Source organism: Cotesia glomerata, linkage group LG4 (assembly GCF_020080835.1).
Source record: "Cotesia glomerata isolate CgM1 linkage group LG4, MPM_Cglom_v2.3, whole genome shotgun sequence".
In the NCBI taxonomy this organism is placed as follows: Eukaryota; Metazoa; Arthropoda; class Insecta; order Hymenoptera; family Braconidae; genus Cotesia; species Cotesia glomerata.
The window spans coordinates 21,509,254-21,535,292 of record NC_058161.1 but is presented as its reverse complement, the minus strand read 5'-3'; the positions used below and the strand labels follow the sequence as shown (position 1 = coordinate 21,535,292).

At 28.8% G+C, this 26,039-nt stretch overlaps 1 long non-coding RNA gene across 1 annotated transcript; it reads left to right on the top strand.

Moving 5' to 3' along the window:
• The first annotated feature begins 525 nt into the window (after positions 1 to 525).
• Positions 526 to 21,264, top strand: LOC123264069. Its single transcript, XR_006509263.1, has 4 exons — positions 526 to 841; positions 16,850 to 16,854; positions 19,664 to 19,669; positions 21,253 to 21,264. It is a non-coding gene; the product is annotated as an uncharacterized LOC123264069 (long non-coding RNA).
• Positions 21,265 to 26,039: the final 4,775 nt, after the last annotated feature.

The window sequence follows — 26,039 nt, the reverse complement described above, 5'->3', positions numbered from 1 at the left end:
ATGTAAAGAAATTTTTCTTTACATATTTATTAACTATAAAAATCGAGTATAATATTTATTAATAAAAAAAATATCTAGTATTATTTTATTTAAGTTTTAACGATTGTAAAAGATAATTCGAGTGCGGTCATTAAGTGTCTCGTTCGATTTTTACAAAAGGCCCAGGGAAATTTCCGTAATTAGTCTGGAGCCCAGGTATATTTAAGAGATTAAATAGAGAAATGGGAGTTTTGTTATACGTAAGCTAACTCACTTAAACTCAAAATAAGAAATACTTAAAGATAAAGAACATTAGATAAAAAGATTTATTTTAAACCAAAAGATTTTAGAATAATTTAATTACAAAATTTTAGTGTTGAGACAAATATCGAAATAAATTTTAATAATGCAATTTCCAAAATAATTTTTAGTCAACAAAAATTAAATATGAAATGAGAAACAAATAAAAAAAATAGAACTTGAAAGTTAAATAATTTAAAATAAACAAATTTTAAATAATTGAATTCTAAAATAATACAACAAATTATTAAAACGATAAAACAGAAATATTTCTACAAATAAATAATTAAATTTAAGAAAACGTAAGAGATGTTAGTTTCAAGTACATATTTATTCATACGATTTAAATAAATAAATTAATGTAGACAGTACAAATGTATGTCTTTGTCTATGCGTAAATGCGCTTACGTATACACAAACACATAGATGAATAATAGAACATAAGAGTAAGTGAGAAAGCATGTTGCACTCTGACCCAAGCAGAGGGACTCATGCAACATTTTTAGACAAATTTAAGAGAGAGGGTAAGGGCCCAAGAAAATAGACAAATAATTGGACATTTGTTTTCCCCCAATGAGTGGAAATTAGTAACGCCCTAAAATTCGATACCTCGCAATTGTCACCAAAAAATCTCTCTCGTTGTCCTGACGTCCTAGTGTTAACATCGTACATAGTTTAAATAAGTCTCAATAGACCACGTGTAAATCTTTTGTATAGAAAGTAAATCATTTGTAAAGGTAAGTAAAATCGTAAAAGTGAAGTGAAACCAACTAAATCAAATTAAATCAACAAGGTTCATCAATTTTTATCAGGTATATTTTAAATTATTAATATTTGTGAATTTAGTAATATTGTAAAATCGTTATATGAAAGAAAAGTTAACTTCAATCACTGTGTAATAATTGTAATAATTGTAAACTTAACTAATGATATTAATTTTGGACTTAAACAATATATGTATTAAAATTATTCAACTACATCAATTTATTCAAACAAACCTATCATTCTCCAATAAATTAAACTCGGAGAGTTCCCGGTCTATTAGCCTAACACGCTAGGACCAAATACTTAAACACATTAAATATTTTAAATGTAAAATTAATTAATTATCTAAATTAAATATTTTTTACATAACAATAATTAAAAAATTAATCATAATTTTTACTTTTTTCACTGAAGATTTAAAAAAATTAATGTGTGATACAATTTTTATAACAATTTATAAAAATGTAATTCACCTTTTCCATCTCGGGTGAGGCTGAATGAGTCTTTTTTTGTCTTAAATCTATCCTAACGAAACCAAAGAGTCAAACGTAAGTCAAATTTTATAGATATTTCAATACTTTAGCAGATAAAAAATCATTTTTTTAACTTAAATTTTACCTTAATACATGATGAAAAACGACTTAAATTTTAATTCAAAATCAAGTTTTATTTTAAACCTGGGTCAGACCTAAACGTAGGCGGAGCATAAACATCAAAATACTAAGCGCGAACACCATAAATACACCGTGTATCCAGTGCATTAATATACGTAGAGTGTAGCTATGGTGTCTTCAAGGCGTATACACTTACATGCTGTTCACACTGTTTCTACGCGGAAGGCTCAAAGGCACGAAGAGAGGCAATTTAGCGTTCATTTGGTGTAATTCAAGTGTTAGAGTAACAGTGTAAATTGCGTGTAAACTGCCACTAAAATTTTCACAAATACACCGTGTTGATCAAGTGTAATTAAGGTGTATATTCAGTGATAGACGTATTTACACTTAGTTTACACCGTAATACACGGTGTAAGTGGATCCGCCAGGGGAGTGAAATTTTAATTTTATTTGAATAAAGTAAAATAATTTTTAAATAAAAAATTAGGATTGACGGTCAGTCAGGGGCACCGGGCGGCTATTACTGAAATTTTAATTTTTACTTTGAATAATTGAGGCAATTTTAATTAAAAAAATTGCTAGCGAGGATTAGTTAGAAGTACTGGGTGGCCATAAATAAATTTTCAGTTGTATTTTAAATAATTGAAGTGATTTTTGACAAAAAAACAATAAGTTGCGAGGGTTAGGTAGAATAACTGGGAGGCTGCGAATGATATTTTTTTTATTCAGAATAATTAAATTAATTTTAATTAAAAAAATCAGTGATCAAGGTCATTGACAGGCTGTACATAGCTGTGAATAAATTTTAATTTTTATTTAAAACAATTGAAGTAATTTTTTAATTAAAAATACAATAGTAGTTGTAAGGTAAAGGCAATGAGCAACCATGAGTAAAATTTTATTTCTATTTAAATGAATTAGAATAATTTTAAAATAAAAAATAGGCAACTACGGGTAGTCAGCGGCTCTAGACGGCTGTGACTGAGTTTTCGATTTTAATTTGGAATAATTAATACATTTTTCAACTAACAATTCAGTAGTGAGAATCAGTTAGAGGGACTGCGCGGCAATGGATAAATTTTTATTTTTATTTAGAACAATTATATTAATTTTTAAATTAAAAATACAATAGAAGTTGTAAGGTAGAGGCAATAAGCAACCATGAGTGAAATTTTAATTCGATTTAAATGAATCGAAATAATTTTAAAATAAAAACTAAGACACTACGGGAAGTCAGCGGCTCTAGACGGCTGTGGCTGAGTTTTCGATTTTTATTTGGAATAATTGAGACAATTTCAAACTAACAATACAGTAGCGAGGATCAGTTAGTGGGACTGGGCAGCAGTAAATGAATTTTTATATTTAGTTAGATTAATTGAAGTAATTTCAATAAAAACCTTCGTTATCAGGGTCAGTAACAGGTACTGGGTAGCTCTAAATGAATTTTTTTTTCATTTAAACAACTAAAGTAATTTTTAGTCAAAAAATCATGAGTCATAATAAGTTAGAGGCACTAAGTAATCATAAATGAATTCTTATTTTTTTTTAGATTAATCAAAGTAATTTCAATAAAAAACTTCGTTATCAAGGTCAGTTACAGGCACTGGGTAGCTATGAAGGAATTTTTATTTTCATGAAGAACGATTGCAGTAATTTTTAATTCAGAAATCAGTAGTGATAGTAAGTAAGAAGCGCTATGCAGTCATAAATGAGTTATTATTTTCATTTAAATGAATTAAAATAATTTGAAAATAAAAAATAAGCAACAATGGAAAGTCAGGGGCTCTAGGTGGCTGTGACTTAGTTTTCGATTTTAATTTGGAATAATTGAGAAAATTTTGAACTAACAATTCAGTAGTGAGGATCAGTTAGAGGGACTGGGCGAAAATGAATAAATTTTTATTTTCATTGAGAACAATTGAAGTTATTTTTAATCAAAAAATCATTAGTCATAATAAGTTAGAGCCACTAACTAAACATAAATGAATTTTTATTTTTATTTAGATTGATTAAAGTGATTTCAATAAAAAACTTTGTTATCAGGATCATTTAAAGGCACTGGGTAGCTATAAAGGAATTATTATTTTCATGAAGAACGATTGAAGTGATTTTTCATTCAAATATCAGTAGTGATAGTAAGTTAGAAGCACTAAGCAGTCATGAATGAATTTTTATTTCCTTTTGAATGAATTAAAATAATTTGAAAATAAAAAATACGCATCAATGGGAAGTCAGGGGCTCTAGGCGGCTGTGACTGAGTTTTCGATTTTAATTTCGAATAATTGAGACAATTTTGAACTAACAATTCAATAGTGAGGATCAGTTAGAGGGACTGGGCAGCAATGGATGAATTTGTATTTTTATTTAGAATAATCAAAGTAATTTCAATAAAAAACTTTGTTATCAGGGTCAGTTACAAGCACTGGGTAGCTATGAATAAATTTATATGTTCATTTAAAACAATTGAAATCATTTTTAAATCAAAAATCAGTAGTTATAAAAAGTTAAAGGCACTAAGCAGCCATGAGTGAAATTTTAATTTTATTTGAATAAAGTAAAATAATTTTTAAATAAAAAATTAGGATTGACGGTCAGTCAGGGGCACCGGGCGGCTATTACTGAAATTTTAATTTTTACTTTGAATAATTGAGGCAATTTTAATTAAAAAAATTGCTAGCGAGGATTAGTTAGAAGTACTGGGTGGCCATAAATAAATTTTCAGTTGTATTTTAAATAATTGAAGTGATTTTTGACAAAAAAACTATAAGTTGCGAGGGTTAGGTAGAATAACTGGGAGGCTGCGAATGATATTTTTTTTATTCAGAATAATTAAATAAGATCCAATTGAAAAATTAGCGATCAGGTTCAGTTACAGGTACTGGGCAACTATAAATAGATTTTTATTTTTATTCAAAATAATTGAAGTAATTTGAAAATAAAAAATAAGTAGCAACGGTAAGTCAAAGGCACTGAGTAGCTATGAATAATTTTTATTTCCATTTAGAACAATTAAATTAATTTTAATTAAGAAAATCAGTGATCAAGGTTATTACCACAGGCACTACAAAGCTGTGAATAAATTTTCATTTCTATTTAGAACAATTAAAGTAATTTTTTGATTAAAAATACAATAGTAGTTGTAAGGTAGAGGCAATAAGCAATTATAAGTGAAATTTTATTTCTATTTAAATGGATCAAAATAATTTTAAAATAAAAAATAAGCAACTACGAAAAGTCAGCAGCTCTAGACGGCAGTGACTGAGTTTTCGATTTTTATTTGGAATAATTGAGACAATTTTAAACTAACAATTCAGTAGCGAGGATCAGTTAGAGGGACTGGGCAGCCATAAATGAATTCTTATATTTAGTTAGATTAATTAAAGTAATTTCAATAAAAACCTTTGATATCGGGATCAGCAACAGGTACTGGCTAGCTATAAATGAATTTTTATTTTCATTTAGAACAATTGAAGTAATTTTTATTCAAAAAATCATTAGTCATAATAAGTTAGAGCCACTAACTAAACATAAATGAATTTTTATTTTTATTTAGATTGATTAAAGTGATTTCAATAAAAAACTTTGTTATCAGGATCACTTAAAGGCACTGGGTAGCTATAAAGGAATTATTATTTTCATGAAGAACGATTGAAGTGATTTTTCATTCAAATATCAGTAGTGATAGTAAGTTAGAAGCACTAAGCAGTCATGAATGAATTTTTATTTTCTTTTAAATGAATTAAAATAATTTGAAAATAAAAAATACGCATCAATGGGAAGTCAGGGGCTCTAGGCGGCTGTGACTGAGTTTTCGATTTTAATTTCGAATAATTGAGACAATTTTGAACTAACAATTCAATAGTGAGGATCAGTTAGAGGGACTGGGCAGCAATGGATGAATTTGTATTTTTATTTAGAATAATCAAAGTAATTTCAATAAAAAACTTTGTTATCAGGGTCAGTTACAAGCACTGGGTAGCTATGAATAAATTTATATGTTCATTTAAGAGCGTATATAGTGTTCTTCATTTATCAACTTTGAGGGTATTTTTCAAAGTCGTTGATTGAGGCTTCACGTGAATAAAAAGCTACGAAACTTGGCAAAAATAATCAGAATATTATTACGAAGAATATGAAACTTCCTATTTTTACTAAAAAAAATATTAAAAATACTATTAATTATTTTAAAATTCGGCGGTTTATAGGAGGTTATGGTTGAATATTAAAAAAAATTAAAATTAAATTTTTTGCAGCACTTTTCAGAAAAATTATTACCGTTATGTTCTAGAAAAACATCTAATGAATTTATTTTTATATGCCATTTAGTAATTTCTAATCACATAAACTCAATCAATTCATTTGAAAAAAAAAAATTCAATAATTATTAAAATTATTTGAAATGTCCACAAAAACATCTGTCATGCTATTTTTAATCATGCCACTAGATGGTGGTAAATGTAAATGGAAAACTGAAATTGATTGATTTCTATACTGTAAGATGGCACTTATACTGTGAATTTAGGTTTTGTCTTCTAAGTACGGTTTTGTACTGGAAAAAGTGAAGACAAAGCGAGCAAGACTTGTTCGCTTTGAATTTAGTTTGTGTGGTAGCTCAATACGTCTATTTGATTATGAACTAAACCATACAACTGGGGTTATTAATACATAATAATTATTATTATTTTTAATAATAATAATTTAATTTTTAATTTAACAATATATAATAATAATAATTTCTTGATGATTAAAAATTTTTTAGAGTTTTAGATTATTTTGAAAAATGTGATTTTTTTAAATTTAAAATTATTTTTTTTATCAAATTTTTGGAAAATTTTAATTTTTTTGGAAATTTTAACGGTCGTTAAAATTTTAATTTCTTTTACATCAACAAGAAAAATTTGGCGTTGAAACTTATTTTGGTTATAGTACATTAGAAAATCGCGATAAAATTTTAATGAAAATTGTTATTTAACTAAAACAAATTTCAACGCAAAATTTTTTTAGTTGATATAAAAATATTCAAATTTTCGAACAAATTCAAAATTTCAAAAAAATTCAAATTAAAAAAAAATCGAACTGTTAAAAAATTAAAATTTCAAAAAAATTATATTTTTAAAAACCTAAAACTTCGAAAAATTTTAATTTTCGAAAAAAAAATAGGAAAACGTCTGACCCTAGAGACCATACCTGCAATTACTCGCTAACTCTATACCTAAGCGCTCAAAAATATGATTTTTGTGTTTTTTCTGAGCTCTTCAAGCTCAAAGAGATGACCGTTTAAAAGTTATTTGTAAAAAACTACGTTCAAAGATATTTTTTTTTCTTTAATTTTTAAAATTCTCCAAGTTAGAATTACAAAAAAAATTAGAAGTTCGAATCTTTAAGAATATTTTCTGTATTATAATTACTTTTTTTAGATAATATAAACAATTAACAGTTATTAGCAGATTCAAATTTCCCGCGTGACCCACCATTTGCGACGCTGCCGTCACATAACCCACATTTGCTATGGCTGACTATTTTTTTTAAATTTAGATTTTTTAAACTCAATTATTACATAACTAAGTACCCTTAACTTAATTTTATTTTTTCAATAATTTTCGTAATTTTTTTTTTTTTTACAATGAGTTTTTTAAAGCTTTCTCATTATTTTTTCATTATGAAATTTATTAAAACAAGAGTAGGTTTGAGATCTGGTATGCCATTACAATGTTAAATGACCTATTTTTATTCTTTTTTTATAAATAAACTATGAACCCTAGGTCTCTGAAATTTTAACACAACACGTAATAAATACATTTCTTTCAATCCCAAAAATTTTTAATTGATCTCATTATTTCGACTTAATTCCTATACCTCCTTAAGCGACTTATTGAACTAAACAAAAAATAACAAATCTGTAAATGTTTTTTGTTTTTTTTTTCTGAATGAAATATTTCAAAGTTTTAATATAAAATGAATTTTGTCCTTTAACTCTAGAGTGAAAGTTTATTAAAGCTCGTTTTTCTTGTGTAGAAACAAAAAAAAATTTTGCTTTCGATTTATTATTTTTTTTTTTTTTAATAAGCTTTATTAACTGGTAACATATAATTTTTTAACATCATAGGATTTAATAAATATTTATTAACAGTTAATAAATATTTTTTTATTAATGGTTGATAAATATTCGTTAACTATTAACAAATATTTATTTATAATAAAAAGCAAAAATAGCAATTTTCTTTCGACACTTGTTATAGCCCTATAGCTGGAATACATGATAATAATTCAATTCACTAAATAAATAAACGTTTTTAATATTTAACAATATAAAAGATAATTATGAGCTGTGATAAAATTTGGTATTTTACGATAAACATTGTTATAATGTGATATAATTAATGCAAATAATTTAAAATGCAATTTTTTAAAAATTATTTTTCGGAAAAAATTGGTTTGTTAAAAAAAATTAAAAAATTATTAAAAGACTGCTAACTTTAACGTCATAAAAATAGAGAGCGATATCCAAACGTTACATACGATAAAAGAAAATTAAAAAATGCAGATAATTGATGACATTATAGTTAGCAGTCACTTAACAACTTTTTAATTTTATTTAATAAAAAAAATTTGTTCCAAAAAAATTTTTTTTTAAAATTGCATCTTTCATTTTTTTAAATTTCTATATGTACATTCTTTTCCTATAATTTATCTGTTATTAAATATATTCTAAATTAATTTTTATACATAATTGAGAATCCAAATTCAATTTTTTATTTACACATAATTAATTCATTAATAAAAATTTCAGCAGAGCAATTGCATTTTCTGAAGGAGCATTTAATTGTTATTACTGCCACTTGGTGGCAGGTCGATAGCCAGTTACTGGATGTGACGCATGCGTCACAATTTAAATTTGCATTGCTTTTTTATGGATTTTACTCTACGTAAATCTTCATATTAATTCCTAAATTTCTATCTACTTCAATATAATATAATTATATTTCAATATTTAGAAAAATTATAAAATAAAAAAAAATTTACGAGTCATTTAGGCAAAATGAATCTTACTGTATATTTTTTAGTTGGATTTATAACAATAATTCGCCAATAAACAAAATGACAATCGATGCGTTTTTTTTTTTTTTAATATAAGCATCTGCTCTCGCAGCGTTTCTTAGTTAACTATTGACTTTTTTCATAACCATAAATTATTTGGTAGTTAATTAAATAGATTCATAAATTAAATTAATAAATAGAGAAAATATATAAAATATAAAAATATAAAAAAAAAAACAATTAAATAATAGTTAATAATATCAATTAATTATTTGTTGATAAAATAATATTAGCACCAATAATTAAAACTGTAATTAAAGTGTCCTGTAACAATAAAAAAGTTTTGTGCATTCAATACGTTTTACGAGTGTTGATATTTTTTTTTATTGTGAGCTATTTTAAGCAATAAAAATGGGACGGAAGGTGAACAAAATATCAAAGCATTCAAGAAATCATAAACGAATGCAAGCGTAAGTATATGACTCATGTTATTTTTTTAGAGAATATCTTTGATAATGTTTAAAAAAATTTTTTAAATGTCAGTCACAGCTGGCTTTTCTTAGATAGCTTTCTTTATAAATCTATCTATTGTAGCCGGTCTCATGTCGTAATTTTAAGAAAATTTTTTCATGCATAATGTTTCATTTCATCGAGTAATATCAAAAAATGGCATTGGCTGAAAATTTTATGTGTGCTTGCGGTGTGCGTCATTGTGTATTTCAATTTTTTTGAAAGTCCTAGTAAATAAATTTTATAAATTTCATTACAAGTAAAATATTTTGCAACCACGCACACCAAGTACGTTCAAAAATTTTTTTTTTTAATTTTCAAATTTACAACAAAATTTTTTTTAATTTCCGAAAATCATATACAATCATATCGGTTACTTGGATTTTTTTATTTTTTTATTTTATATCTTTTTGTGAAGAAATTAAAAATTTTTTTTTTATTAGTCTTATGAACGTGGACTTGTCGCGATTTTTTTTACAGTGAAACTGTTTTTGTTCGGATTTTAGTATTTTTTGTAATTATAATAAAAATTTACAATTGGTACCAACTTAAATCTCGCGTCGGCTGCATTTTTTACCGCAAACTATCCCCTTGAAGCTACAGCTTATGTAGATATAATTCCAGTGCACCCTGGCGGCCATAGATGCAAGCTATGAATTACTTTTTTTTATTGTAGTTGCGTGTCTATAGGAAGGATTACTACACATTTTTATTTTATCTAGTCTGTGGCACTGATATTCCCCATCGAAAAAAGTCCAGGATCTGAATTCGTTGAGCGAGTTATAGTATGTGCTAATAAAATTTAATAATTTCAAGTGAATAAATTGTTATAAGTGAGTATAATTAATTAATACGGTAAATTAAATTATTACTTACTCTTATAATTAACAAATTAGGTCACAAAAGTACCGCAGAATTAAATAAAATTTCGTGACTCCAAAAAAACCGTTCTGCTTACAGTAAACACAGTCAGCAGTCTGGCGCTCCGTTTTTAACGGGATTTTTGAACGGAACTTGGCGCCAGATTCTACCGAATCTGTAGAACAGTCTGGCGCTCCGTTTTTAACGGGATTTTTGAACGGAACTTGGTGCCAGATTCTACCGAATCTGTAGATTAGTTATAAAAAAATTAATTAATAATAATTACTAGCCGTTACCCGCCCGCTCCGCTGGGCGTATTATCAAGGTGTTTTCATGTTCAATAGATTTATTTTCCTTTCTCGAAAAAAGTTCAATTATTGGTTCTTATTGAATTTTTATTTTTTTTATCTTAGAAAAAGCTTAAAATAATCTTTCATCATTTCCTAATATATTTTTCAAATACATATGCTATATTGATTCTTAACGGATGTATTGATTTGGTTATTTAATCTGGTATTTAAATTCATTTTCAAATGAAAGATTTAAACTTTACTGTTACGTTGATGACAGATAAATATACACAATAGACGTTTATTTGTTTATTCATTAACTTCACACGTATCTCCACAATAAAAACTTTTAACGCAACTTAGTATTAGTAATTACTATTTATAAAAGTTTGAATAAATTTATTTTGTTATTAATACACTGACAAAATTTAAAATTTTTATTATTAACACCCACCCCGCAACCCCCTGTAGGGGTGAGATATCGTAAAATTCGTTCATAAATTATTTTTACATCATTTACAGAAGATTCCTACCAAATTTGGAGTCGATAGGACCTATAACTTGAAAATTAAAAATTTTCATTTTTAAAAATCCACCCCCGCAACCCCTGAGTGAGGGGTTAAATATCGTAAAAATTTATTCATAGATTATTTCTACATCTCTTACAGAAGATTCCTACCAAATTTGGAGTCGATAGGAGCTATAGTTTAAGAACGGGAATTTTTCATTGTTAACGCCCCCGCATCCCCCTTGTGAGGGGAATTCCGTAAATCCGTTCTTAGCTGACCTCTACTCAGCGAAAGGAATATTCCTACCAAATTTCAAGTTTTTAGGTCTGACGGTTCCCGAGATATCGTGATGAGTGAAAATTAATTTATTTTGTTATTAATACACTAACAAAAAATGTGAGCTAGAATTTAGTGAAAAGATTTTTAACCGAGAACACCATTTTGAAAAAAATAGATTTTCTTGAGTTAAAAGAAAAAATTATTGGCTCAAGAATAATTTCTGGGCAACTTAATTGATATCGCGACATGTTAAATGCATAGGAATTATGAGGCAGATGTGTGGGAGGAGGTGGGTGGATGAAAATTGTTTTCAAACTTAAGGTCTGTAGGAGCTATAGCTTGAAAATTAAAATTTTCATGGTTAATAGCCTCCCCCGGAACCCCTGATGGGGGGGAGACAGAGTAAAATTCATCCATATACTACTTCTACATCTCTTACAAAAGATTTCTACCAAATTTGGAGTCGATAGGAGCAATAGTTTAAAAACGGGAATTTTCATTGTTAACGTCCCGCAAACCCCTTTGGGGAGGAATTTCTTAAAATCCGTTCTTAGCTGACCTCTCCATGGTAAAAAGTAATATACCTACCAAATTTCAAGTCTCTAGGTCTTATAGCTCTAGAGATATCGTGATGAGTCAATCTACCTATGGAACAGCTCCTATATTCTTCATCATTGTTAACACACCCGCAAAATCCTTTGGGGGAGGAATTTCTGAAAATCCGTTCTTAGCTGACCACTACATGGTAAAAGTAATGTCCCCACCAAATTTAAGGTCTGTAGGAGCTATAGCTTGAAAATTAAAAATTTTCATTGTTAATAGCCACCCCGCAACCCCTTATGGGGTTAAATATCGTAAAATTCGTTCATAGATTATTTCTACATCTCGTACAAAAGATCTCGTCAAACAATGTATCACGCACCGGCGCCATCTACTTAAAATATTGGTTTGTAGTACATGATATGTATCAGAGATGGCGCTGTATGTGTAAAAGATTTTCCCGCTTTTCTGTTGAAATTTTTCCTGAATTTTCTTTGCTATAAACCTCACGGAGCCCGAGACCTTTCCAACGAATGCAAAACCGTGGAAATCGGTTCGTGCGTTCTGGAGTTATAGCGTCAGGAAGGAAAACCCGACTTATTTTTATATTTTCTTTACTATAAACCTCACGGAGCCGGAGACCTTTCCAACGAATGCAAAACCGTGGAAATCGGTTCGTGCGTTCTGGAGTTATAGCGTCAGGAAGGAAAACCCGACTTATTTTTATATAGTAGATTAACGATATTAATTAATAAAATAATTAATATTAATTATAAATAAAGATAATTACATCAATTATCAAATTATTATATCAATTTTTGATTAACAATGTACCAATAAGTCTTTTCTTTTTGTTAAAATAATTTTTAAATATTTAAAATTTTTTAGTTTTTAAATACAAAATAATGATAATTCAGTGATAATAATTCAATTCAATTCATAAAATTATGGAATTTTTGATCAATTTTTCTTTGTGACGTTATCACGTAAAACTATCGTTTATCACGTAAACCAACTTTACAGACAACAAACTTTTTAATGTGAAAATGCAATTTTTTTGCTGTAATCGATGATTACTCCGGGGTAAATCATCGCACATACATTTTGGACGTATCCAATTAAAGAAAATTAGGAAAACGGTTGACCCTGAAGGCCATCCCTGTTACTTCCCGCTAATTCCATACCTGCGCTTAAAATTATACTTATGACGTTTTGTAGCTCTTCGAGCTCAAAGAGTTAGCAGTTACGTCATATATATACATAAATACTAGACTGATTCAAAACCGACTATTTTTTTTTTCTTTTTAATATTGAAAATATTGTCAGAAATGACGAAAAAAATCCTGTGAAAGTTAGAGCTCTTAATTTTAATATTAAGAGTTGCCGAGTCGAAAATTTCAATTTCCCATTTGATTAACGTGGGAAAATTTTTTTCTTACTTTGGAATTTTGTAACTCTTTAACAAGTCATCGGATTGGTTAAGTCAGAACATATTCTTGTAGAGAATTGAACGCTCTACAAAAAGGTCTCTTATAATTTTTCGATATATTCACTTTTTCAAAAGTTATTCAACGCTAAAGATGAATTGATTCAAAATTTTTACATTTTTTAATTTTCCGACGCAACCATCAACTTTATGAGAAATTTAATAGGACTTTTTGTAGAACATTTAATTTCCTATAACTTATCTCTCAAAAATTAAAATATTTTTTACAGATTGTAAGTTATTTGCAAAAAACCAAAATATTTTTTAAAAGTTGTCATTTTATTCTTAAAATTAATTATCATATTAAGCAAATAAAGTTTTAACATAAAAATTGAATGTTTATTATAATAAAAGCAATTTATATCGTTAGACTAAAAATTTCTATTACAATTGGGCACTTTTTTCTGTATTCACCAATAACTAGCAATAAGTATTGTAATTGCTCTTCATTTTTAGTGAAACACTTATTGTATTGTTCAATCAATGCCACACCACGCTCCGCCACATCATTCACGACTGTTAATTTTGTAAAAAATTTCACACACTCTTTAAAACTTTCGTCACTAGCCCAAGTATTTACATCTTTCTCAATGAAGTCGTAAGGCAAATCAAAATCTTTAAAAATAGATAGAGAATCTATCGACACAAAGTCACTCATATCTTTGTCTAATATTGCATTTAAATTATCTTTTTACTTCAAATTTCCTTGCCTTAACTTTCTTTCCTTTCCGACAGTTAATATTTACAATCATTTTTTTAACTTCAACTTCTACTTCATCATCAAACAAGGAAATTATAGCTAGCTCTTCAGTTAAATACCATAGATGATTAATCATTTTTACAGTAGCAGCTTTTGATATTCTAGAATTAACGGCTTCGTATCGAATTAATTTTGCAAAAAAGTAAGATCATGATTTGGAGCAAGAATAGCAGAGGGTGAAAGAAAACCATGCTTTTATGTAATTTGTAGTAATGAATAAGCATACTTCTCGAAGGCTATTTTCTTCATAATCACTGAGTTTGAACTCATCTCTAAAATGAATATTTTCAGACAATAAATTGCCTTTGCCATCCAACGAGCGTGACTCATAGCTCCTGGGCGCTTGAACGAAACCTTTTCTTTTGGGGTAGCTCCCAAAAAATTAATGAGAGTTCCAAAAATTCTTCATAATCACTTCTTGGATGATATTTCTGAAAAAAAGTTAAATTTTATACCATAACTTAATTGAAGCTTATAAATTCATTGAAGCATTCACATGAAAAATTTTCGTATAATTTTCAAACGGATAAATACACAGAAAAAAGGTTTACTTGAATCAATAAAAAATTCTTAAACCAGGAAAGTTTGAAGGAAAACCGAAATAATCTTAAAACCAAGAGAAAAGTTCTTGGCTCAAGAATTTTTTCTTAGGCCGAAAGCTTTTTTGGTTCAAGATAATTTCGGTTTTCCTTCAAACATTCTTGGTTTAAGAATTTTTCTTGGTTCAACTGTCTTCAGAGAGGTATTGAAATGAGCTTAAACCGTACCTGCATGTAATCTTCTATGAAAACTAATATATCATTAGTTTGATCTTTCAAAATGTTAGCAACCGTATCATCTTCTGTACCACTCTTGTAATTTAGTTTGTTAATTGTATCCCACGAAACTTTAAATCTATTAAAGAGTTGCACATTTGGACCCGATTGAGTGGGCCAATATGCTTCGAAAACACTCTTCAGAATGATTTCAAATATATGGTGACGACATGGTAACCAAATTAACTCACGGCCTAAAACTTTCTCTAATTCGACGCCTGCACCGTGATGAACACCTAAAAAAAAAAAATTGAATCATAAAATTGAAATTAGAGATAAAAAGTAAACTAATTTTTTTTATTTTAAAATTATTTACGAAAACTTAATTAAACACAAAAATATCTTTATCATTTCTTGTTTTTAAATCCACAGAAAAAAAGGTTAACTTGAGGCAAAAAAATTTGTTTAAAGACTTAATTTGTTTTGGAGCAAAGAAAAACTTTTTGAGACAAAGAAATTTTCTTGACTCAAGAAATTCCTACTTTACCCAAGATATTTTAACTCTTAAAACATTTTATTGAACCAAGAAATATTAGTTCTTTAACCAAGAAATTTTTCTTTTTGTGTAAATATGACTACTTTAATGATCTATTTTACAGATACCACACTAAAAATGGAAAATGGCAATTCAGATTCAATCAAATTTTTTAAAAAGTTCATAGTTTACGCAATTCCCTGTTCGATTGTACCCTGTCAGAATGTAAGAATGAGGAATTGATATTTTAAGATTATTAGAAAGATTTACCTGTATTAGTAGGGGCGGTATCGAAGCACATTGCTTTTACATAACGACTAACACCCCAATCGTTAAGTGTTGAATAAACAGCCGATGCTTGATCGATTCCAGTTCCAGAACTTATTTTGGAACTTCCAAGCAATTGTTCTTCACCAGATGATGTAAGAACAACCGGCAGTCTATCCACGGAATCAGACCCAACAATATCACTAAGGATTTTACCATCCCAATGAACAACGTAGTTATCGTTTAATTTCAAATTTTCTTTTAATTCTTTTAGCAATATTCTCTCTTAAAATTATACGTTTTCGATGAATAGTGCTGTAGCTTAAATTAACATTATGAAGATCAACTTCAGCACTCTTTCAAGCAGCAGCTAAAATATAAGTAGCATTTCTGCTACTACATTTGCGCGATCTAACGCAAGCAACAAGTTCTGGTGTCATAATATTAATTTTCGAGTCTCTGCTGACTTCAAAAGTTCAGTTTCAAAAATAAGAAATTAGTTGACGTTTGACTTATCGTTGATTGCGATAACGGTAGACCTTGACTTAGTGTAATGGTGCACGTGTCTGAAACCTCGTCAGGATCTGAAATTTATCGTAACATTGCAAGTTTCATTTATTGATGATGTAGTTTATTTTTAATTTTGAGGTAATTTTGAACATAAATTTTCAACAATTTTCAAAATTTCGGTATGTAAAATAAGTTCAATTTTAAAAAGTTGTTTTCAGAATTTAAAAAAAATTGAAAATATAAAAGAAAACTTTCTTTTAAAAATTTAAGGATACACAGAAAAAGTCGATGTTTTTATGATAAAGAAAAAAATTAATTGAAAATAGTAATCCTCGAGAAGCTTTAAATATTTTTCAAACATTAAAAGAAACAGTGACAATAGCTTTTGAATAATTTTGATGAATCTTTTCATCAAATCATTTATTTTAAAAACTTGTTAAAAAATTTGAAATTAAACTGTTTTTTTGATTTTTCTGAGAACTGTATCTAAATTTATAGAAAGTAATTGCATTAATGTATAAAAGTTTACTATGAAATGAGATCGATCTGAAGAAAACTTTTGATAATTTACTCTATTTATCAATAATGATCAGTATCTAATTGAAGATCATCAAAATAATGAAAAAATTTATTTGAAAAATCAAAGAATTTAAATGAGTGTGAATTTAGTAGACATCTGATAATTTTTTAATCATTTATACACAATAGGGTGTGCCAAATGTAACTTCCTTGATGGACCTCTTAAATTGGAATTTTGAGTTCCGCTTTTAACAGGAGTTGTGTTTGGGCATTTCCTGACAGATTTTGGGCGTAAAGATTGATTTGATTTTTATAAGAATTTTTATCAGGAGTTTCTGTTCGGCCATTTTTGCTGGAATTTAAAAATTTCAAAATTTAGCCGAACAAAACTCCTGTTAAAAATTCTATAAAATCAAATAAATCCTTTACGCTCAAAATATGACAGAAATGCCCAATCACAACTCCTGTTAAAAGCGGAACTCAAAATTCCAATTTAAAAGGTCCATCAAGGAAGATACATTTTGGCACACCCTAATACACAATTTATTTTTATAGAAGAAATAGTATAAAAAATGCATACGGACATTTTCACAAGTTTTTTCTATGCAATTTTTAGATTTTTACAACCATTAAGTTAAAATTAATCTAAAAATTCTCAATAATTAGCTGTCTGCTGAATTCACCATCATGAATTTAAAAGTATCATAATATAAATTTGTTATTTTATATTTAGGTTTAATACATACTTTCATCGTCTAGTTCCATACTTTCATTACAATTTTCATTCAAGTCTTGGGAACTTTCACCAAGAAAACCACGTCGACCTGGCGATCTTTGTGCTTTAAAAATTCCTTCTGCTCCTCACTAATATTTTTAGTGCATATTTATGAGCAATGTCAAATATCCCTTTGAGCTTAATTTTAAAAATCATTTTCTTTTTAATTTGAGTAGGGGATTTTTGCGTTGGGAACTACGTTGTAAATTTTTCCATTTTTTAAACATTCCTAAAAGCTTTTGGACAGAATTTTGAGTAGTACAAACCGGGATTTGGGCTTTCTTCCATTGTTCTACAACTTTATTTACTGTCAAAGAAGCACTTTTTTTTTAAGTCAAACTTTAAAACTTTGTGATGATAAAAAACAATGCCAAAGTCTCCTTAAAATTGGGAAGTTTGCGTCCAACAATACTGTCTGACAGAACTCCAATTAAATAAACTTCCTTATCCATTGTGCATAACAAATAAATTAATAATGTGTCGGATGTCGTTAAAAAATTAGTTCAAAATAACACAAAATACGTAATAACAAACAAGCATCAACCAAAGTTAACTTAACGCGTAACATAAGCAAAATATGATACAGATCCAATCTTAGAAAATGAATTCTCTAATTATAATAATAATATGTTTATTAAAAATTGAAAGAAACAGTGGAAAAGAATAATTGAAAAAAAGCGTCCGAAAGCTAAGAATACTTCCTCACTCTAGTACACGTCACTCACAGTATTGAAGGCTTAACAATAAAAATATATTACTCAATTCAAAAAGCTCGGCAATTACCTAATTCTTGGAATCACAACAGCGTTGAAGTATGTTAAATATAGGTAGAGGGGGGCGAGCTTAAAAGGATTTTACTTGATATGGATAGTAGAGTCATATTAAATATAAAAATAGATAAAAAATGTTTTTATTTGCTTTTGAGAATTGTTCGTCTTGACCTTGAAATGATTTCCCAAAATCGAATAACATAAATCGGCATTATTTGTTAAAAAAAAAAAAAAAAAAGCTTTTCCATTTATTGATTAAATTGTAATAAACATTCAATTTTTAGGTTAAAACTTTATTTGCTTAATATGATAATTAATTTTAAGAATAAAAATGACTTTTTAAAAAAATTTTTGGTTTTTGCAAATAACTTACAATCTGTAAAAATATTTTAATTTTTTGAGAGATAAGTTATAGGAAATTAAATGTTCTACAAAAAAGTCCTATTAAATTTTCTCATAAAGTTGATGGTTGCGTCGGAAAATTAAAAAATGTAAAAATTTTGAATCAATTCATCTTTAGCGTTGAATAACTTTTGAAAAAGTGAATATATCGAAAAATTATAAGAGACCTTTTTGTAGAGCGTTCAATTCTCTACAAGAATATGTTCTGACTTAACCAATCCGATGACTTGTTAAAGAGTTACAAAATTCCAAAGTAAGAAAAAAAATTTTCCCACGTTAATCAAATGGGAAATTGAAATTTTCGACTCGGCAACTCTTAATATTAAAATTAAGAGCTCTAACTTTCACAGGATTTTTTCGTCATTTCTGACAATATTTTCAATATTAAAAGAAAAAAAAAAAAAATAGTCGGTTTTGAATCAGTCTAATAAATACATATATAAACTTTTAAGCCAATGCTATTTTTCGACATTACTCGATGGAATGAAACATATTATGATAAAATTTTCTTAAAATTATGACGTGAAACCGACTACAATAGATAGATTTCTTAAAGAAATCTGCCTAAAATATTAAATTTTATAAAATAACATTTTGCTAAATTTTCAAACAAAACAAATTGATTGAAATCAATGTAAAATTTTGAATTTTTCAAATATCTTTTAATTTTTTTGATTATTCCATTATCTATTTTTGTGACTAATGTATAAGCCTTTTTAACCACGTCTTAATTGACGTAATTGAAATTTTATTTCTATCTCAGAAAAGTTTTTTTATATTGTTTCTTCCAATTATAAAAAACAAAATTTGTAAAAGAGTTGATTTCGCAAGCTATCTATTCCACTTTTCACTAAATTTGTACTTAAAATCTTCGAAAACATAAAATAACTTTCATATCTTTCAAGCTGTTTAACTTACAATTTTTTGATTTTTCGTTAAGGGTTTTAATTTATTTTATTACTTCACAGACGGAAACTAAAACGTGAGGCACAGCTATGGGAAGAAGCTCGGATGAAGCTCGTTGAAGCTGGGGTAGCTGATGACATTGAAGATGATGTGGTGATCGACATCACTGAGTTTAATGTCATGGAAGTTGACTCCAACGGAGATTCAGTATACGGTACAGTGGAGAACAACGATGGAATTTCCGAAGTTAGTGATGCAAGTAAAGTTACCAATAATATTATAATAAGTAGTAGCTTATCGTGTGATCTCGAAAGATTTCCTCAGGATAATTATCAAGATAACTCAAATACGTTTGATAATCGGAGTTTTCGACAGTCTAATGACGTCGATATATCCGGTCTTGATAAATTAAATTCTAGTAGAGATAAACATGCTTGTATCGCTTCTGTAGAAAATGCTAGAGAGATATCATTCGCGCTACCAGCCAGGAATTAGATTTTCAGGCAGTTGAACTGGATGATATCGAGTATTCTAAAAAGTCAAGTTGCCTCTGTATCATTAGAGATTTCGAAAAAACGAAAACCTAGTGAATTAGAAACACTTAGACTTGGTAGTTTGAATTTAAACTCATTTCGTAAACCATCTATTGTAGAAAAAGATACGCTGCCACATGAGATTTCGCAGATATCTTGTGATACTGAAATCAGTAATAGCGAAATTTCTTTTACTACAATAGATGATAATGCTTCGCAAGAAACTCATGATACAGATTATTTATCATGCGATGAGCTTAAGGATGATGGAGTACCAATTGTATTAAACAATAGTCATAAAAATAATCAGAATAACAATGCGTTTGTTAATGCTGATGGTAATCCGATTCATTCTGATCCTAAAAATGTTTCACAAGAAACAAATTCTCAGCAAACTGATGATAACTCAGATGATAATGTTGATAATTCAGATACGAATGTTGATAATTTAGATAAAACTGTTGATAATTCGAGCCAGTCACTTCCGGCATTCGGTAATACGAGTGCTTCTGTTATTTCTGGTCGTCGTATTTTTGAACCTATTTTCTATCACGAACAACTGAAAAATTTCGGTAATGCTGAGAACCATACTCCTAATTGTTCTAGACTTCTAGAGAACATTACCATAACTGAATCTTATGATATCGGCTTAAATACTTTGATATATTTCAAGTGCCTTCAATGTCAGATGATTAAAAAAGTTTATACCAATCCACCTAAGCCTACTAATGCTTTTACTATTAATGAAACTTCTGTATTAGCAGTTTTAGGAACAGGTAGTACTTTTACAGCTTTTCAAAGTATATTAGCTGTATTTGATATACCGTACATATCACATAATACTTTCAGTAAATATCGGGAAAAATTTAACAATTTAATTGATGATGCTCTTGCCGATGAAATGATACAAAATGCATTGGAAGAAGCAAGAATTGCTATCAGTAAGGGTGATGTTACCTCTGATGGTATTCCTATTATTAGAGTAATTATGGATGGTAGTTTTGGTAAGCGGAGTTATGTAGGCGGAAAATATGATTCCCTTGGTGCTGCTGTAGGTGTAATCGGTCAAGCTACTCAGAAGCTGATAGATATTGAAATTCTCAATAAATATTGTCAAATATGTAAAATTGCTGAAAACCATGGCATAAAACCGCCAAAGCATACGTGTTTTCAGAATTATGATAGGAATCTTAGTTCTGGAAGTATGGAATCTGCTGGTGCTGTCAAAATATTTGAAAGAAGTATTGAGAAAAATGGCTTGATTTACATAGCCGTGATTAGTGATGATGATAGTAGTTCTTATAAAGCTATCCGCGTTGCTGATCCATATCGTAAATATGGCATTACAGTAGAAAAAATAAAGTGTACCAACCACATGTGGCGTAGATTTGGTACACATATTAATGAAGCTTCTAACGCAAAAGCGATAAAATCGCACGGCGTCGGTGTTTTACGAGACAAAATTAAAACTAGTGCGATCAAAATGCGCAAAGTTGTTACGTATGAAATCGATTTATTAACAAAAGATTTGGATTTAGATAAATTACTCAAAAATGAAGATGAAATTAAACAATTTCAAGAAAAAGCTGAAGAACTACAGAAAAGCATAAAACTTGTTCATCATCACGTTTTTGGTAATCATGAAAAATGCCCTCTACATTGGGCTGATCGTTGTGATCGTTCAAAACCAAATTTTGTCACAAAATTAATTGAGTATGGTTTATTAGCAGGAGTAGAAAAAGTTTTAGAAAAATTTAGCTTAAATGCTACCCATTTACTCCATAAACTTACTACTAATGCCATTGAACAATGCTTTTCTATTGTTTCCAAATATATTACTGGCAAGCGATGCAATTATTACAGTAGAAGTGGTTACCAAGATCGAGTAAGTGTAGCTGCTATCGATCAGATTACAGGTACTCCTTTGAGCAAAATTTTTAGCCACAGCAAAGTTGATGTTCCTCAAAAAGTTAGCAAAATTGAAAAAGAACACGTTTTGCAAAGACTTCGCAATAAAAAATACCGTGAAACTAACAAAAATAATAAACATAAAAACCGATGCCAAGGTACTGATAAAGATTACGGTCCTAACGCCGCTCAGCCAGATTTAGCTGAAACAGACCCACAACTTTATCAGCAGCAAAAAGAAGCTCATAATGCCAAGCTTCGTGAACGGCAAAAATATCGTGCTGTTCTTGAAAAAAACAAAAGATGAAATAAAGTATGGTGAACCTCATACTTTTTGAAACAGATATGATTCCTTCTAATTTTTTTGGAAAAATTTGTAAAATGGCAAAAACATCGTCTTGTATACCTGTTGTTAACAATATATGTAATCCAGTTGTGTATGATGATGATCAGCTCGAACTCATGGAAAATCAGAGGGCTAAAGCTCTTCAAGATTTGGAATCTAAAATTGGAAGTGTAATTTCACGTTGCGGTTTATTCATTTCTACAGATGAAGAATCCTTTTATTTATGTGCTCGGCCTGATGGTACAGTTGAAGATGACTCTATTGTAATAGTTTGGAATATCTCTGAAGATGAGCAAACGAGTGCTGATGAAGCATTAAAAAGCAATAGAAATCTTGCTAATTTATTTTCCTCAGATTTCCCTGAACAAATTAATACAACTCACCCAATGTATTATAATATTCAGGGACAGCTTCATGTCTGCGGCAAACAATATTGTCATTTTGCTGTTTATACATCATTAAATTTGAAAGTAGCTGAATTAATTGTAAAAGATGATGTTTTTTGGGATACTCAAATGAAACAAAAACTAAGTAGTTTTTACTATCAAGTTTTAATCGATGAAATTATAGATAGTAGATTGGATCGAAATATGCCAATTCGCGAAGCTCCATCTACTATCGAAGCTAGACGTGAAAAAGCTAAAAGAGAATCTGAAAAATCAGCTGATCAAGCTAAAATATCAACTGATAAAGCTGAAAAATCTGCTGATCAAGCTAAAAAATCAACTGATAAAGCTGAAAAATCAGCTGATCAAGCTAAAAAATCAACTGATGAAGTTGAAAAGTCATCCCAAAAACGAAAACAATCTAAGCAAACAGAGAAAAAACAATCATTACCGAAACAACCACTGCAAAAACAGCTGAGGCTATCGAAAACTTTTCGAAATTCTGAAATGGATGGGTATGACAAACGAATTATCGATAGTTATCGTCAACAAATTTTTCAAAGAAGTAACTATGATTATAGGATTAATATTTTAACTGACGACAGTTTCTTGGATGATTTATCTATATCTTCTTTCCTGTTATTACTTGAAGACAAGGGTTTTACTTTTCAATTTCCAATGACGATTTTCAATCCTCTAAAGCCTTCAACTTCAAATAATGACTTACAAATCTTTGGTGGTCATCCTAGCAATCCACATTGGTATTGCTTACATTTCAATGGTCACAATGTTTTCATTTATGACAGTTTAGGCCGTGACAATTTTGAGCAGTTGTCCGAAGTTGAAAAACATTACATACAAGTTCGCTATCCTAAACAAGTCGAAGAAAAACAAGTAGTTTTTAAAAATGTTACAAGACAGCCAGATGGAAGTACCTGCGGCGTGTACGCTGCTGCATATGCAACAACGATCGCATTAGGTGGTGATCCGTCTGATTTTGTTTATTCTCAAAATTCAACAGAAATGCGAGAACATTTTTTTTGCTCGACGGGCAGAAAGCGTCAACTTTCGGCCCGCTGCGCTAAACAAAGTTGCCCCTTTCTGCCTTCGTCGAGCAAAAAAAATAGTATACACTCCACGGAAGTAAATAAGAAAGCCTCAGATCACATGTTTGTTGACCTCGGCTTCGCCTCGGCCAACAATTACATGTGATCTGAGACATTTCTTACTTTACTTCCCTAGGTGTGTAATATACTATTACACTCATATTATTCTAGCAAGAAAATTAGTTCATTTCCCAGGTACTAGGAAGAATTAATACTTTTGTGATACACATTAACAGAAAAATTAATGATCGTTACGTGTTTCTGTTAGACTTTCTGGGATGCTCTAACATTCAATGTACAGTTTCAGGATAAAGAGATTAAATTGCAGAAGTTATTTATAGATTACTCAAGTGCAAACTGACGAAAAGTCTAAAATAGCATTGCTTTCACTACTATTCTGACAAAAGTACCTACTCTTATAGATAAAAAATTAGATAAAGCGCGAGAAAGCCTTACCGATGAGTCCTAATTATCGCGTTGTAACATCCAAAGCAATCAATTCGTATTTTATGAAAAATTGATTGTTTTGAAACTTTTGTTTCATTCATACATCAGAGATTAAATAAACAGTCTAAAATTTTACCGACTCAACGAGAAATTGATATTTATTCAATTGATGTTGTTGTTGATGATCTTATAAATTGTCTGTTATGAATTTTCTCTGTTGCAATTAATTTAAATTCATAAAATCCAGGTGGTCTAAGGCAGAACGTATCAATTGAAAATAATTTTGAATATTTTCTTTGTACTTAACGTTCCGGACGAAACCACATTTCAAAAAAAATTTTAAGATAATCAGAGTCAAAGAATCATTTTCAATAAACCAAACTAAAAAGTAGAAAATAAATAACAGTTTAGAAAAACTAAAAAACACGCTTTGTATAGAAAACCAAACTAAAAAATATAAAATAAATGTTAATAAATTTGAATTAAAAATAGTGTAAAAAATTTTAATTAATATAAACTAATAATCGTGTAAATATTGACACTATGCGTCCTACGCTTTTTTTTTTTTTTTTTTTTTTTTTTAAATAAGATACATTTTTTTCTTATTTACGCTATTGTTAATTTATTTTTATTAACGTTTTTTACACTATTCTTAATTCAAATTTATTAAAATTTATTTTCTATTCTTTAGTTTGGTTTTTTATATAAAGCGTGTTTTTAAACTATTATTTATTTTAGTGTCATATTTAAATTTAAAAGTCTAAAATCTCAATAACATAAAATACTTGATACTGTAAAGTATGTTTATAAATATTCTAACCTCTTTCCACGTGTTGACAATATGTATGACATAAAATTTAGCAGTCGCTTGACAATTTTTTAATTTTAACTAACAAAAAAAATAATTTTGACAAATTTTTTTCTCCAATACTTTTAGACTTATCACCAAGAACCATGAAAAAAAAACCGAAGATTTTATCATCAAGCATATCAATCAATCTTGGTCAGAATAAATTTATTTTATATGCTTAAAAAATGTCACAAAGTTGATTAAAAATAATATTAATTGCAATTAATTCTTTTGGTGTTTTACTCGATAAATATTATTGAAGAATATGAAGAAATATTACTGAGCTTGTTGAAGTTTATCGACTAGGGCAAAGAGAGTGTAATATGCTCAGTAATTAAATTATTGTCATACTTGTTGACTAAAAAAGAACAAGCATGGAGAAGAATATGAATGTTGTTAAATCTTTGGTAGAGGCGTGTTGGACCAACTTGTGGGACATGAATCGCAATGATGAATTTTGGAACGCAAGTAAGCAGTTTATTGAATGTCTAATGGCAATGAATAAGTTTATTCTTTTGGAGGTTAGAAAGTACATTTACAAAATAAATTTTAAGAGCGAAGACATTCCAGGGTTGACAAGCTTACTTTGGAATAAACTCTGGTTACTTGGTGAAGAAATAATAAATTATTTAGATCTTATTATGCGTAATATTATTGAAACAAACATTGGACAAGAAAGAAAAATGGAAATGCAATGTTTTTTAACTTCCCGCTAAGAAAATCGAATAATCGAAAAATCGGGAAGTTATAGTTTTTACCCCGTTTTGCAAAAATCGAGTTTTCAACAGATCTCGACGTTTTGAGGCCTTAGAAATCTTCCCTGACCCTTCCCGCGATGGTGTCTGTATGTCTGTATGTATGTATGTGTGTGTGTGTGTGTGTGTGTGTGTGTGTGTGTGTGTGTGTGTGTGTGTGTGTGTGTGTGTGTGTGTGTGTGTGTGTGTAAACCTCTTATAACTTTTGATTGGCTTAACCGATTTAATCGAAATTGGTGGCATTCGAAAGAGCTTCACTGAACTTAGATTTCCTGTAGACTAGAACCGATTCGGACCGGTAGATTCCAAGAAATCTCAATAAAACTAAGAAAAAATTT